General features: G+C 42.8%; 1 protein-coding gene across 10 annotated transcripts in view; it reads left to right on the top strand.

Moving 5' to 3' along the window:
• The window catches only part of PGCKA1 (PDCD10 and GCKIII kinases associated 1), an 85840-nt gene that overhangs the window by 56188 nt on the left and 13424 nt on the right, over positions 1-16228 (top strand). For 6 of the 10 annotated variants that reach the window (XM_077879778.1, XM_077879722.1, XM_077879789.1 and 3 more), the window contains exon 2: positions 13241-13290. The gene's annotated coding sequence lies outside the window, so the exon portion shown is untranslated. Of the gene's footprint in view, positions 1-13240; positions 13291-13502; positions 13691-16228 lie in introns of all 10 variants that reach the window. The other 4 variants (XM_077879750.1, XM_077879714.1, XM_077879739.1 and 1 more) reach the window with 1 other exon arrangement.

Here is a 16228-nt window from a genome sequence, read left to right as displayed (position 1 = left end):
CTGCTTGCCTTCCTGATCTTTTAGGTCTGCCACAGCTAAGGGATGTTTGGTCCAAAGATCAGTAAATCACTTTGTTTTGATTCCACATTTACTGTAAACTGAAAAATCACTATTTTGGGGCATGTGCTTTTCCTCACAATAGCCCTGAGAGATAGGAAAAGAGCATCATCGTCATCATCATCATCATTGTCATCACCACTTTATGGATGAGGAAATTGGTTTCCTCTCCATGAGTGACTCTGCTGGGACCATGGTTAGACATGGCAGGGCCAAGACTGGAGCCACATATCCTGGAACTCTGGGTCGCAGGCAGGAGTGTCACAGCTTCAGGGTCTGTTAGAGCTCAAATCCTGGCTATCACTTGCCAGTCAGAACAGGCAAGTTCCTTAACCTCTTTAACTTGTGCTTTTTCCCTTATTAAATGGGCTTTAAAATAGTACTACCTCCTGAGGGTTGTTATAAGGGTAGAATGAGATAATGTACATAAAGTGCTTGACTCATAGTAAGCGCTCAGAAAATATGGATTATTATCATTCTGTTGTAATTCCTAAGCACTAAATCAGTTCCTGTGATTACAAAACTGAATAAGACACAGCACCAGCCAGGCAGACAGACATCTGCATAACTGACCACACGGCTACGGGATAGACTTGGCGTGAGCAGTTGGCACAGTGCATTGACATGGTTCCATTTGGAGTTGGGGACAGAGGATCCAAAAGTCCCCACGCAGCAGATCACAATGAGACTTTGACCTTGGAGAGAGAATTTCACTCACCTTGAAAGGAGGAGCCCAACTAAAAAAAGATGCAGGTGTATTAGTTATCTACTGCTGCATAACAAATGATCCCAAAATTAGCACCTTCAAACAAGAAATATTTGTTACCTCACAGTGTCTGTGGGTCAGGACCTAGGCACCACTTAATGGGGCACTTCTGGCTCAAGGTCTGTCATGAGGTTGTAGGCAAGCTGTCGGCCAGGACTGCGGTCATCTATCTCCGGGCCGGAGTGGAGCTGGAGAATCCGTTTCACTTAGGTGCCTGTTGGCAGGCCTCCAAAGATCCACTTCCAAGTTCACTCACATGGTTGCTGGCATCCTTTGGTTCTGCCTCACGGACTTTGTTTATCCAGGAGAGCTGCAGTCAGTGCTTTTTCTGTGGAGGGCCAGATAGTAAATATGTTAGGCTTTGCAGGTAAAAACAACGTCTGTTGCAAATACCAGCTGTCTGCTGGGTAGCACAGAGGCAGTCACAGACAACTCGTAAATGAATAGGCATAGCTGCATTCCAGTAGAATTTTATTGACCAGCAAAAAGTGGCCTGTCCCTGCTCCAGATCTCTCTATAAGGGCAGCAGCTTGGTTTAGCAAAACTAACACTGGTGTCCACTTAGTTTCTCAGGGCTACAGCTCCCAATCTGTAACATATGTGGGTTAGATTAGTATGTTCTTGGGGACTTCTCACCCCGCAAATGCTGTGATTTTGACTTTAATCTTTATTCACAGCCACTTAACAGCCATTTATTTTTTTTTTTGATAGCCATTTATTTGCACACTTTCTTTCTCTCTGTCTGCTAAAACTAATAGGCTTAACCAGAGTTTCAAAATGCTTTACAAATGTCACTTTAGAATGGAAGAAATTTAAGGGATTTAACACGTTCAAGTTCCTCCTATGAATGCATGTAGTCTCAGTGACTCATGGTGTGACAGGCCAGCTTTGGGGCAGAGAGTCAGACTCTGGGCAGCAGGACTCTTGCTGACCTAGATGAGAAAGAAAAGGCCCAGAAGCTGGAGGCCCGGTAGCATCATAATAATGGCTACTGGTGATTGGCTGCCTACCCGTGCCCATTTAAAGTACATAATTTATAAGATATCAGCTCTTAAGGTTTTTAATATTCAAATACTTAAGGAATCACGAATACTGCAGTCTATACCAGAGGTGAGAGGTGCCCCCCACCCCCTAGAATTTCTCTTAAAGTAATTGCTCAGAAATCTGTCCCTAATATCTACTTTTGCATTATACTTAATGGTGAGCATACACCCGGGTTTTTCTTGAACTATGGCATCTGATCTAGGTCTCTCAGACATTGAAAGAGGCCTCAAATACTTTTTTGTTGTTTTGGAAGCTCTCAGGTATTAAAGTACTAAAATAATGACAAAAAAGGATTGTAAAAATTAATATTTTAAATGTTTACATATAGAAATGTGCCGTATTGCACACATGCTTAAAGGTGATAAAGTTTTCCTATTCTTAAGATAAACTACTGGTTCATAGGGCACTAGAAGTGATCTATTATGGAAAAATAAGGCTGAAGTTCAAAGCTATGTGATGAATATTGTCTTCTATCAATCCTGTCAGTGTAGTTCTGGGCGTGTACTTGGGAGATACTTGTCAAGAGTCTACATTTGAGGCCCCGCATGAATGGGAGGCCCAAGTAAATGGGCCTCCTGTATCCCATATTCCCATCTTCCCTGCCCACGCCCACTGTAGTGGGCTTGGCTGCATACATCCCATCATGTTAAAGACTCCATGGTGTCAATGAAAAAAGCTTAAACTCTGAGATCCTTGCCTCATCATTTGCTAGCTGTGAAACTTGGGGAGTTAAGTTTGCTCGTCCCACAATGGAGCTAGTAATACCTATTTCACAGAGTTGCCAGGGAGAAAATGAGGTAGTGAGTATATAGTATCAAGCACATAAAGGACGCTCACGTGTCAGCATCAGTACCACCGTGTGCACACGCGCACACACACACTTTCATGCACCAGAGCCATCCAGAGCCCCAAGTCTGGGTTTGGAAAAATCAGTTGATTTCCAACACTGCGTGCCAGGGCCCAAGGAAGAGTCTTGTGGTGACCACTGCCCTGAGCTCCCATTCACACATTTCACACATAAGCTGACCACAACACTGCAGCCTCGGTGACTTGGCCCCCGGGGATCTGCCTCCCTCCATCCTCTCCTACTTCCCTCACCTGCCCCTGGTAAGTGAACATGGGCCAGGCAGTTTGCACATCTGAGACAAATCTCTTATTACCACAAATGTGAGAAAATTGAGACGGAATAGGACTTTATAAATAGAAAACAATCTCCAAAGGGCATCGGGGTGCCTACCTACAGACTTACAGGATGACTGTGAGCCATTCTGGGGCTAAGAGAGCCAAACCTTCCTGCCTCCTCCGGGAAGAGCTTGTGTGCAGACAGAGAACAGATTAACTGTTGGAGTTAGTCTCCGGGTCTGATCCCTGGGGTCTGATGTGTGCAGTGTCTTGAACTGTCGGGCAAAGGAGGATTTGTACCTGGCACAGGTCGTTGCTGAGCTGATTCTCCTTGCTCCTTTCCTGGACTTCTGAATCTGAATAGTAGTGATGCTTCTTGGGGCCAGCATTTCCTGGTCCATGATGGAGACACAGCTTCCTGGCTGGCCTCTCACTGCTGGGTCCTAGGGGACCATCTTTACATCGTATCAGAAGAAAATTTGTAGAAGGAAAGGCAAGAAAAATCCAAATCATCTCCCAGATTATGATTTTGTGATGTTGATAGCGCTGTAGACTTGAAACTTGGAAACTATAAGTAGAGTGACTTTACCAAAGATGGAAGGTTCCAGAAATGCTAAGTGTTGGAGGAGAATGGTTAATCAACTGGCTGAGGGTCACTCTTGGAATGATTTGCACCATTTCAAAAGATCATTATGGACCTTATGTACTGTCATGGGAAAGGCCAGAAACAAAATCTTCAGTGCAAAAATAGCAGGGCGTGAAGTTATTTACGTATTGTGTAAAATCAGCAGCTCGATGGACGTAACCGAAAACAAATCCTGGGAGAGAAGATGAGCACGTAGCACAGGGTTAGGTTGCTATGATTACGGCTGACGTTTTTTGCACTCTCCTCCCAAACTTTGTGTGCTTATAGGCACGTGTATCATTGTATCTGTTTATATATATGTACATTGTATGAAGACGTATACATACAAAAGCACATGTCATTTTTTTTTATTTTTTTATTTATTTATGATAGTCACAGAGAGAGAGAGAGGCGCAGAGACACAGGCAGAGGGAGAAGCAGGCTCCATGCACCGGGAGCCCGACGTGGGACTCGATCCCGGGTCTCCAGGATCGCGCCCTGGGCCAAAGGCAGGCGCCAAACCGCTGCGCCACCCAGAGATCCCACATGTCATTTTTTTAATGGAAAACTTCTTTAACCATTTGGAAAAGATTGGAGATACTTGTGAGCAGAACAGATGCAAAAGAAAAAAAAAAAAGAAGTTTCTATACTTAAAAGGAGTACTTAGAATTTGTACCAAGGACCAAACTTTAAAATCCACCAATAGATGAGTTCATTTTACACTATATACTGCAAATGATTGTGCTTAAGTGAAGTAACTCAGCCCTCTTTTTTCTGTAGAGATTCTAGATATAAATCATGGTTTTGGTGTGGGATTTTTGTTTTGTTTTGTTTTGTTTTGTTGGTTTTTTGGAAGGGTAGTTTTGTGTTGGGGGTTTTTTTTGGGGGGGGTTGTTGGCTTTTTTTTTTTTTTTTTTTTTTTGGTTTAAATGACATTCCTCTTTGATCACCGCTTCACACAATGAAAAGATATTTCCTCGTGCAAAGCCCTGGTTCACTTCTCATAACCTCAGACAACAAAGGGGCCCCTGTGTGAGGACGCCCGAATTCCTCTGGAGTACAGGGAAGGCCCCCAGCTGAATCGTATCCAAGGAAGATGTTGCAAAGCTTGCAAAGCTTGTTCGAAGAAAGGAGCCCAGCTGGAGATCTTTTCTTTCTGTTCAGATATTGGCCCTGCCTGGGGGTGGGGGTGGGGGAAACCCTTAAAAGAACCCCCCCACCACCACCACCAACAAGCCTGAATGCACTTACAAATTACAAGGAAAAGTTCATTCTTGCAACCCGCCCTGGTGCCAACTCGGGCTTATCATATTTAGAATTTCACTCCACTTGGAAGGAAGCTTTGTTTTTCTTCTCCTGGAAGTTAAAGAAGATAACAGAGATGGACTGTCCACCACGTAGGATAAACTCTGAGCAAAACAACCCGTCTGCGGATGAGAGACGGGGCTGGCCCAGCTCACCTCGGCTGCCTCTCCTCACTCCCTCTGCTCTGGGCCCACCAGTGAGTCCAACACGCTGCTGCCATCGAGTTGGGCCCTTCGCAGGACATGCATGGAACTGCATGGCCCATCCCTGGTGGGGTTATGGCCCACCATGCTGTCCTTCCAGCACCCACAGATCTCCCCCTCCAGCCACCTTCCTCACATCGTCCCTCTTCCAGGCCCTGGGAGGATTTACAGGAGGACATACAGTACCTGTCACTGGGTCTGGCCTGTCCTGGGCTTCCGGGAAATGCCAGCGCCCTCCCCTCCTTCTTCTCTTGCCCTGCTTGGAACAGAAATTCCTCTTCCTGTTAGAGGTACTCCCATTCCTGGCCAATGACAGATCCTTTAACCAAAGCCAGAAAACAGGGTAGTGATGTGATGAAATGAGGAGAGCCAGCCCTCCCAGCGTGGACCCCCCCCCCCTTCCCCAGCCTGCTTCTGGCCTGCTGGAGATTAAGAGCAGGGAGGAGGATGGCAGCTGCCATTTGTGTGCTTCAGCCACCTGCCTATCCTGATCCGTGCTTTTCTGTGCTCCTCACATCTGTAAAAACAAAGGCCCAGAGAGGTTGAGAGATTTGCTCAGGGCCACGGAGCTACCAAGTAGTGGTGTCAAAATTCAAACTCAGGAGTCTCTGCATTCTCCAGAACTTTTCCCTCCTTCCACTAGGCAAAATCGTTCTCCCAGAGACTCAACAGAGTCTGGTCAGCAGCAGCATTTGCTCCCAACCCCTGTGCGTGGTCAAACAGTATCAGGAGATGTAAGAAATACCCTTTCCTGGCTCCCTGAGTGGCTCCAGTGGAAAACTAAACTTCTACCAGAGTAAAAATTCCTTTCTATGTTCAGATAACTTAGCTGGTTAATTATCAAGCTCTGCAAAGCTCTATTTACTAATAGACCCCTGGAATGTGATCCCTTCAGGGCTTTAATGTACTTGAAAACACTGTAAAAAGCACCATTTAAGAACCTCTAGACCAGCACCATCCAATAGGACTTTCTGGCGTGAGGAACACGTTTTATGTCTACATTGCCCAGTATGGTAACCACTAGCCACATGTGGCTTTTGAGCACTTGAAACATGGCTGGCTGGTGTAACTGAGGTTGAACTTTTGATGTAGTTAATTTTAAGTAACTTAATTAGCCACATGTGGCCAGTAGTTACCATATTGGACACACAGCTCTAGAATATTCTGAAAGGTTGATTGCTGGTCCCCACAGTTTCATAAGACTTTGCTTAATAAGCCCTATTATATCACTGGATCATAATTATTTATGATTTGTCCACCTCGCTAGGTCATAAGTTTTATGCTCTATGCAGTCGGCTGTGATCATCTACTAGCACATGGCCAGCCCCGCAGTACTAGATGCTGAATAATTAATGTAGGTTAAGTAAATGGATGTGACTTGGCATTTTCTTTTTTTTTTTTTTAAGATTTTATTTATTTATTCATGAGAGACACAGAGAGAGAGGCAGAGACCCAGGCAGAGGGAGAAGCAGGCTTCATGCAGGGAGCCCGACAGGGATTCGATCCCAGGACCCCGGGATCACGCCCTGAGCCAAAGTCAGATGCTCAACCACTGAGCCACCTAAGTGGCCCCATAACTTGACTTTTTCAAAAACGTCATTGTCAGTGCTTGCTATCGTCTGGCTTACCCTTTCTCGAGATTTTGCCCTTATGACTAGATTGATTCTCACATCTTCAGATGAAGCCCAGACTGCTCCCTTGTTTGCACATTTTTCATTTTTCTTTCCTCCAAGGAAAACACCCCCTTTTTTTGGGAAAATCACATTTTTAGGCTAATTATTTGGGTTATTTGCCTCTCTTTCTCTAAATATTTCTATTACCGTTTCTTGATGTTTTTTTCAGTTGTAGACATCATCTTCCACTATGGAAATTCATTCAGCTCACACCCCTGTTCCACCACACATAAGAAATGTTCCCAATCCCCACTGAGCATCTCCAGTTTTAGTTTGGTGAATATCTAGTGTCTATTATAACTCTGTAAATGCTGTTCACAGCCAATCCAGGTGGAGAATTATAATTCCCTTCCCACACGGCTTTTTCTCTGGGGTCCCAAATGGCTCATTGTTTCATTTTTTGTTCAATATTCTGCATACTTACACTGATTCAACCCCAAATTCTTTTCTGATTGTATGTATCTTTCTCCTTAGGATCCTTAAATGATTCTATCGATTTCATCTCTTAAAAGAAAACTGCCTCGGGCCTTCTTGCCTTGTCCAGCCTGAACGAGCTGTGGCCACTGCTGGCATTCTGGGATCTCAGCCACTATCATCCTGGGGACACTTTTGTCTCTCTGCTGTGTTTAATATCCTGTTTCCTATATCCTTGCCTTCCCCTCTTGGTTTAGTCCTTCATTTGTTTGTGACATTTTCCAATAGCTTCCTTCCCAGGAGGGGAAGAAATGTGCATAGTAAATTTTTTGAGAACTTTCATATCTGAAAGTGTCTCTATCCTACTCTCTCACTTAATGGGTCGTTTGTCCTGATTTAGAATGATGATGATGATGATGATGATGATGATGAGTGTGTGCTTAAGGAATCCAAAACCATTCTGATCCCTCTTTGGATATTATCTGGTTTTCTCTTTCTAGATGTCTATGTAGGATCCCAGTTCTGAAATATCACAATGGTATGTCTTGGTGTTGAGTCTGTTTTTATTTGTTGGACACTTGCTGAGTGCTTTCATCTAGAAACTCATGTCTTTCAGTTATGTAAAGTTTTCTCAAATCACTTTGTTGATGAATTCCTCCCCTCTTTTATTTGTTCTTTCTTTTTGGAACTCCTGTTATTTAGACGTTGGACCTCTTGGACTGGTCCTCTAATTTTTTTTTAATCTTGTCTATTTGATTTTCTTTGTTTTTTTTTTTTTTTTCCTGTTTGGTTTTCTATGTCTTGTCTCTTTTGCTATTTTATATAAGATTTCCTCATCTTTTTCTTCCAGACTTTCCAATGAAATATTCATTTTTGTTGTCTTGGCTTTTATTTTTTTAGGATTTATTTATTTATTTGAGAGAGAGTGAGAGAGAGAGAGAAAGAGAGAGAACAGAGAAGAGGGGCAGAGGGAGAGAGAGAATCTGGAGCAGATTTGCCAGTGAGTGCAGAGCCTGATGAGGGGCTTGATCTCACCACCCTGAAATCGTGACTTGAGCGGAAATCAAGAGTTGGATAATTAAACTGACTGAGCCACCCAGGGGCTCCCGTTGTCTTGTTTTAATTTCCAACTTAGTTTTCTTCACTCTACTTTTTGTGTTAAGTACTTTTTTGTTGGTTCATTGGTTGGTTGGTTGCTTTCAAACTCTCTTTCCTGTTAGAGACTTGCCTCAGATGTCTGGAGGACAACTAAAGGGTGAGTGCCAGCATTCCCAGAGCCAAGGAGAGAAGCAGGCTGAGGCTCTCAGCACTCCATGTGCACACATTCACTTAATCCTGTTTTGCATTCAGATCCCCCACCCTCTGCTATATGTTCTCTACTATGTTCCTAGTACAGAAACCCTGCTTTTACCCTTTCCAGAAACTTAACTTACCTTCTTCAGATGAGATAGAGAGTGGAAACTACCCCAAAAGCTGAGTGTGCAGAAAGAGATTTAGGAACCTGCTTCTTAAACACCTTCCAAATCATCCTGATTCTAGCCCTCCCCTCTTTGTCCCTAGTGTCCTAAAGCCATTAAGGATTCTGCTAAATTGGGCTGGTTCTTGGCTTTCTACACTGCTGACTTGCTGACTTCACATCCATGGGCCTTCTGTTTTTATTGACTCTTGCTCTCTCTGTAAGCATATGGATGCCTCTTCTTATTTTGTAATGGAAGGTGGCTGGCTGCATTTGTTCAGTCTGCACCTTTCTCTTACCATCTCCCCACCCGTCACTTCAACACAGGACGGTAAATGCCGAACTCAGGCTCTCTCAAATACTGCACGTGGTTCTCCTTCCACTTGCCCTATTTGTGAAACCACCATTTTCCCCACTTGTCAGCCTCCAAGTATAGGGATAATTTCAAGAATTCCTTCTTTTGTCACACTACTTTCTTATTTCATGGAGATCTGGCTGTTTACTTTTCACAAAACCCAGTACATATTTGTGAAAGTCCTACTTTGTATTCTTTTTTGAAGAAGCAAAGATGAGATGTGATCATTAGACTCAAAGAACTTCCAGTGAGTGTTGGGTAGAAAAACAGAAAGTGACTGGTAGATGATGACGATGGTGGTGGTAGTAGTGGTGGTAATGAGGGTGATAGTGACAGTGACAATGAATGACAAATCAGAGCTAACGTTAAGATTATAGTTTGCACAAACCACTGTGCTCAATATTCTACTGTGTTCACTTAACCCCAACTACTGTCTGAAAAATGTACTACCATAATTGTTATTTTACGCATAAGAAAACAGGTAGTGGGGCAACACAACTTTCCCAAGGCACTATATATAATAAGTGTATAAGCCAAAGTGCTAAGAGAAACCAGGGATGGTAGAAATCAATGCTTAACTCAAAAACCAAGGAAAGCTTGAAAAAAAATGTTTTCCAAATTTGCTCTTTCCTTTGGATTTCTCTTTGATACCACCACACACCAGGCTTCTTCATCTCATCACTTAATTCTAAGGATCAACTCTTAGCAAGTCTCTCTGTACACGACTCTTGTTATTTCCCCTGTTTGCTGCTAGCAGGTGGGGCTTTCTGATATATTGCTACCATCCTGCCATTTGCTGCTTGAGAACCTACTCCCATCACCCATCACGTCACATGTGGTCCTCTGTGCCTACTTTCAAGAGCCCCAGTAACATCATCGCACATGCCATTTCCATCGCACATGCCATTCCACAGCATGGGCCTCTCCATTGTCTTTTGTACAAGTCATATTCTTCTGTAGCCTTTTCCTTTTACTGAAACTGTCTCTGCTAATGTCTAACACCTCTCATGTCCCTATTTTTCCATAAAGCCTTCCTGGCATCTCATCTACACTGGGACTGCTACTTCTCCTAAACTTCCATGATTGGCTAGAACTGATTGGCTTTACTAATCACTGGGTCCTCACCATGTACAACCCAATGTAATGCCAATGCTATCTTGCCCAACAAATAAATTAGTCATGTACCTAAGGCGCCAGCAAAGCAGATGCACAAAAACTTTCTTTTGAAAGAATTTATTTCAAAAACTCTTTCCTGGGGGAAAAATAGAATTTCTTTGAAGTGTCTTATTTGTGGTTATTATTTTTGTTTTGATACATAGTCTTTATATAGTGCTTACAGGTGGTAAAATCCTTACTGCATCTCTGGATAGTGTTAGTTTTCATCTTAGAAATTCTTGGTAAATGGGCCATGTCTTACACTCATATAACATTCATATAATTGGGTCCAAGACAGACACTCATTTAACATAGGATATATTTAGTAAAGTGTATGCATAACATGCTCCTGAGATGACAAACAATAGTATAGAATTAAAATACCGTATTTCATTGAATATTAGATGTCAGAGGTTATAACATGTACTTATATACATCACAAAACTAGAAAATAATGTCACCAACTTAACTATGATGTTCCAGTGATTGTAAGACGTGTTTCAGTTTTAGAAGTGTTAAAAGGCAAGGGCTCCTGGGTGGCTCAGTCAGTAAAGCAGCTAACTCTTGATTTTGGCTCAAGTCATGGTGTCATGGTCCTGGGATGGAGCCCCACATTGGGTTCCTTGCTCAGTAGGGAGTCTGCCTCAGGATTCTCTCTCCTTTCCTGCCCCCTGCTTGCTCTCTCTCAAATAAATAAATCAATCTTTTTAAAAAAGTATTAAAAGGCAATTGAATACTTATGCATCTTAGATTTGGCTAAATATGTACACTATTATTTTATAATACATTGGTATTAAGCACCTTAACATTTTCAATGATATTTATAACACATTTCTAAAAGATATGCCATGTACCATCTATATGCATGTCACTGTGTCAGAGGACACCACATGTGGATAAAATGATGAAGCCATGACCCCTCCCTATTAAAAGTTTACTGTCTAACAGAGGGAACATTATATAAGTGAATCACTATAATGCAAGGCAAAAAGTCATCAGAACCATACAAGAAGTTAAGGATTCTATAGAAAAGAATGGAGTGATTACGTTTAATGGATTTAAAAAAAAAAAAAAAAAACTTTATGGGGGAGGTGATATGGGCAATAGGCTTGAAGGATCAGAATTTTGCAAAATAGGGGATCCCCGGGTGGCTCAGTGGTTTAGCGCCTGCCTTCAGCCCAGGGTATGATCCTGGGGTCCTGGGATCGAGTCCCACATCGGGCTCCCTGCATAGAGCCTGCTTCTTCTTCTGCCTGTGTCTTTGCCTTTCTCTCTCTCTCTCTCTCTGTGTCTCTCATGAATAAATGAATGAAATCTTTTTTAAAAAAAATAATTTTGCAAAATATCAATGGGCACGGAGGCATACTGACTGGGAAAAATAATATGTACGAAGGCACAGAAATAGGAAAATATAAGCGTGTTTAGAAAAGAGCAAAAAATCCAGATGGACTGGAAATAGGATTAGCTAGAGAAGTTCCAGAGATAATCTGACAGAGCCACTGGTGTCATATTGTGGAAGGCCCTGGATGCTGAGCTGAGAATGTTAAAGACTTGGTAGGCAATGCAGAACCACTTACAGCTTCTTTTCTTTTTTCTTTTAAGGTTTTATTTATTTATTCATGAGAGACACAGAGAGAGGCAGAGACATAGGCAGAGGGAGAAGCAGGCTCCTTGCAGGGAGCCTGATGCAGGACTCGATCCCCAGATGTGGGATCATGCCACTGAGCCCCCCAGATGGCCCATCACTTGAGGCTTCTTAACAAAGGGATGGCTTGTTAAAGGGATGGCTTACTGAGTGCATGGCTGGCTCCACCTCATTTTGTGCATCTCAGTTTACTCAGTTTAAATGCTCCCTCTTCAAGTTGGATTCCTCACTTTTTTTTTTTAGATTTTTCTTTATTTGTTTGAGAAAGTGTGCACGCACATGTGCACGTGTGCATGTGTGCGAGTAGGGGAGGGGCAAAGGGAGAGGAAGAAACAGACTCTGGCTGAGCAGGGAGCCTGATGTGGGGCTTGATCCCAGGACCCTGGAATCATGACCTGAGCTGAAGGCAGATGCTTAACCGACTGAGCCACGTACGTGCTCCCTCATTCCCTACTCTTAAATAGGTTCTTATCTGTAACTCCAAATTGCCACATCCAGTGGGTTTCCTACAAGGTACTTGGCACATGGCAAGTCTACCAACCACATGGCAAGTTCCAAGTTCTTTAAACACCAAGCAATCTGGAATATTCCCTCTTTTGCACATAGGACTGTTATTTCATAAGGCACACAGCATGGTCTCCCATTCACTGCAGTTTCCTGGTGCCTGGCACACAGTAGGAATTTAGTTATTTGTTCACTAAATAATACTCCATCCCTTCCTGTCTCTTCTTTGTCATGTTTCCTCTACCCGAAAGGCCCTCCCACCACATCTGACCATCATTATGTTTCTATCTGCCACTGTTTTTCTCAGATTTCAGATTCTAATAATCACAGAGTAGTTGGTAAAAATCTGAACGTTAGCTTTACTTCCTCAAATCTCATGCATCATTATTTTCACAGAGCAAAGCTATTTTCTAAATTATGTATTTTATTAAAATATTGTACATGTATTCATTGAAACTCTGACTGATATGCCTCCAGGAAGCAAATTCCTTGAATTTTTTTCTATTTAGTTGAAACGTCACCCATCAGAGAAGAGTTGTGTTGTCGTGTGATGTTTATCAACAGTAGTAAATAACAACAGTGGCTTTTGGTAATTGAATGAGTCCAGCATGCACAGCACATGATAGACTGCTTGCATGTTGTGCCATTTAAATCTCACTACAACCTTACTTTACAGAGGAAAACACTGAAGTTTGGGTGGATTGTTAGTTTATTGCTGATTGTCAGCACCTAGGCTGCAGACTTGGGCCTGGCAAGTTTTAAGGCACTGGTCTTCCTGGGCCTGGAACTCCATTCCCCTACATCAGTGCTTAGCACCCCCTCGGGACATGCTGTCTGCTGTCAGTTTCAAGAGGCAACTTGGCTGTGAACAGGAGGCAACTTGCAGATTCATCTTGCAACTTTTTTGTTGTTGCAGGAAGAGAAGTTAAACTTCGAGAGAGACCTAATGGACAATCTCCACAACAGGTAAGCAATTTTCTTCTCTTCTTTATGTCTTGGGGAAAAAGTCTATTCTTCCCATTTTCCATTTCATCTTCTATTACTTGGTCTTTCACTACAGTTTTTATTACCAGAAACATTAAAACCAGTAAACCAAGCAATCCCCAAAGTCTGTCTTTCAGGCTTCGTTCAGGTTTGAGTAGAATTTCGTTGTTTCCTTTTTACTTGTGTTGTTTCAGGATACAATTGTAGGACATGTGAGATGAGCATGACCCAACCAAGTCTTCACACTGAAAGATTTACAGTATGAGGAACTGAAACAAGATGGCGGAACGTTGCCTTGTGTGAGCTTAGCTAGAAACACACACATCAGATGACTCAAATTTTTTGCCACTCGGCCCACTGCCACTGTGGCTGCAGAAGCACAGTGAGTATTTATTTGGGGATTGCAAATACATTTTAGCAAGTTAGATGAATTAAAACAAAGATGGAATCCACAAATAACAGGGATCAATTAGACTCATAAAGCAAGTAGATTAACACCAGGTACCTAGGAAGCTTTGTGTGAGTTTGATACTTTTATCATCATCATCATCATCATCATCATTATTATATGTTATTAAATATCCTGAGGGCATTGGGCACCTTTGAAAAGTTTTATAGGCAGGGAGAGTGCTATGATTCAGATTTGTGTCCTGAAAAGATCACATGACTTCCGTGTGGCAAAGGTATCAGGTGGATGCAGGTGACGGGAGGATGATGTCGTGGGACGGGGCAGTGGCAGTGGACATGGAGAAAAGAAGGGTGGCGCTAAGAGAGACCGTGTAAGAGGTAGCATTTCTGCCTTCATGTTGCATTCCCCCTGGAATGTGGTTCAGAACTCCACCAGCACTATTATCTGCTCACCTTTGCCCACAAGCCTTCTTAATCTTCCCAAGATTACTCAGGAGCTCCTTATGTAACACTGGGTGACGCATCTTTTTTTTTTCTTTTTTAAATTTAAATTCAATTAATTAGCATATAGTATATTATTAGTTTCAGAGGTAGAGGTCATTGATTCATCAGCCTTATATAACACCCAGTGTTCATTACATCACTTGCCCTCCATAATGCCCATCACCCAGTTGCCCCATCCCCCAACCCGCCTCCAGTGTAGGTGACGCATTGCAATCATGTTAACACTAGACTAGTCATCAGCTCGTAGTTGTTTATACATTTTTCCCTTGCTAGACTGTAAACTCTTGCTGGATCCCTAGAATCGAATTCAGTCCTTGGCACGTAACATGTGCTCAGAGAATGTATGTTGCATGAGTGGGTGGCGAGCCCTTTCTTCTGTCTCTTTGTGTCCTGATAACTAGCAGAGTGTGTTGCCCCCAGTTGTGTGATGAGGAGTAACTAAAGCCTTAGAATCATGTTCAGTCTTTTCAAGTGCACAAACTGTTTTTCCTATACTTCAGAGAAACACTGGGGATCCGATTCTGCATATGTAGTGGTCATCTGAAGTGTGAGACCATCTGGGTTTTTTTTGTTGTTGTTGTTCCCTGAGCAGTTCATGCTTCCAGCCTCGAGTCCTGAGCACGTTTATAAAATGAAGTTATGGAGTGGAATGTTCTCGAAGATTCTCTATGGTTTGGGCACTCTAGGATACTGGGACTTACCCAGAACTCGTTGACTCCAAGCCTCTAGCTCTGAGCTCTTCTTACTTTTAAAGCTATCATTATTTGTAGCCTTTTAAGGCCCTGTGGTATAAACTTCAATCCACATCACCTCCTTTGGGGCTTCCTCATCATTCCAGAACTTAGCTTTTTCTAAATACTTCAGGTTTCTTCCAGACTTCTCTCCACTCCCAGATAAAGAAAGCTATTTACCAAACAGGAGGCGTACTGTGTGTTGGAGATGCACCCTGATTCCTATGCGGTTCCAGGGAGGATTCGGTCAGAACATCAATTATTTCTATTCAGTGTCTAAAAACAAATAGCACCCATGGTTCAAGAATATTCTCAGGGACAATGACCATGAACTTGAGAGCAGTCAACTTTTAAGACCCTCCTACTTGCCAGATTCACTCTGCCAGGCCTATCACATGTTTAAATCATGTGATCTCACTGGGAACCCCGCAGGATTGCGTGTTACTATGCTCCCCATCTGGTGATTGGCAAAACAGAAGGTAAATGGCTCACTGGCTCACTGGAGATCACCGGCTTTGAAGAGGCCAATCCAGAGTTTGACTCCAGAGCCCATTCCCATAATTACAACACTGGACCGTCTTCGATGCACTGGATTTTCAAGTTCCTCCTCCTCTTCTCCTAGACCCCCTATGTGATTTTGTACATGTTCTTTGACCCATCCTTCTGGTAACGTGGCCAGAAAAATGAAAGTGGTCATGTGCTAATGCCAAGGATGTTTCTTATGTTTCTAAGCAGATACCTGCTAACGGGTGGGTGATGCCAAGCTTCCTATATGGCTTGAACCAAAGTCACTCTATCAGCCAACAAACTGAGTTGGGTTTTGTCAGATGATACTGTTACCAAGTTGGTCAAGAGTATGAAGAAGGGGGCCCACTAATCACACACGAAAAGGAGAACTGCACGTGTTAAATAAAAACATACCATCTTCAGGTCTTTAAAATATTCTCAAATGAACTATATCTCTATTGTGTGAGGATGCTCCAGAATGCACTTGTTCAAATTCTTGGAAAGTGAAAGCCATTCAGAAGATCATGGTTTACCACTCCCCACCCCCCCGCATCTTCAGTTGGGTCTGAGTCTTGGTGCCATGGCGATTATCCATGAACAGCATGCTTGGTTTGGTTTTCAATGGCACCTTCTCTTGGCTCATCAGCAAACAAGATTCTACTCAAGTAGCAGAATTGGGGGGAAACATCTAATTCCACGTGACTGATGAAGATCAGTTGAGATGTATATATGGTCTCAGTCACTTTCTCCTCAGAGCTGTCTGGGAAAAT

This window comes from Canis aureus, chromosome 2 (genome assembly GCF_053574225.1).
Source record: "Canis aureus isolate CA01 chromosome 2, VMU_Caureus_v.1.0, whole genome shotgun sequence".
Classification (NCBI taxonomy): Eukaryota; Metazoa; Chordata; class Mammalia; order Carnivora; family Canidae; genus Canis; species Canis aureus.
This window is presented reverse-complemented; position numbering and strand designations above follow the sequence as displayed.